Source organism: Berghia stephanieae, chromosome 13, assembly GCF_034508935.2.
Source record: "Berghia stephanieae isolate SIO BIC M18660-M18661 chromosome 13, UCSD_Bste_1.3, whole genome shotgun sequence".
In the NCBI taxonomy this organism is placed as follows: domain Eukaryota; kingdom Metazoa; phylum Mollusca; class Gastropoda; order Nudibranchia; family Aeolidiidae; genus Berghia; species Berghia stephanieae.
In genome coordinates, this window is record NC_088372.1 from 15442259 (window position 1) to 15442670 (window position 412).

Consider the following 412-nt stretch of genomic DNA (forward strand, 5'->3'; position numbering starts at 1 on the left):
AGCTTTCGCATCCGTATAACAAGATTGGCCACACGTAGCACTTCAAGACTCGGAATCTAATCCCGAACGACATCTGTTTGTTTTTCAAAATGTTTCCCAGGTCCATGAAGGCCTGTTTGGCTTGAGTTATTCTTGCTCGTATGTCTCGGTTACATCTTCCATCTGTTGTCACTATTGAACCTAGGTATTTAAAACTTTCTACGTTGGTAAGTTGCTCGCCGTGAATCGTTATATTGCAGGTGTTGTTGTTTTCGGGGTTTTTCTGTATTACCATGCATTCCGTTTTGGTAACATAACATAACATAATATACATACATAAATACATATATGCATCACTCATATTATGGCATGATAAACAGGTTGCTTAAAATTGAATTTTTAAAAATGAATGAAGATTGAGGTACATGCGACG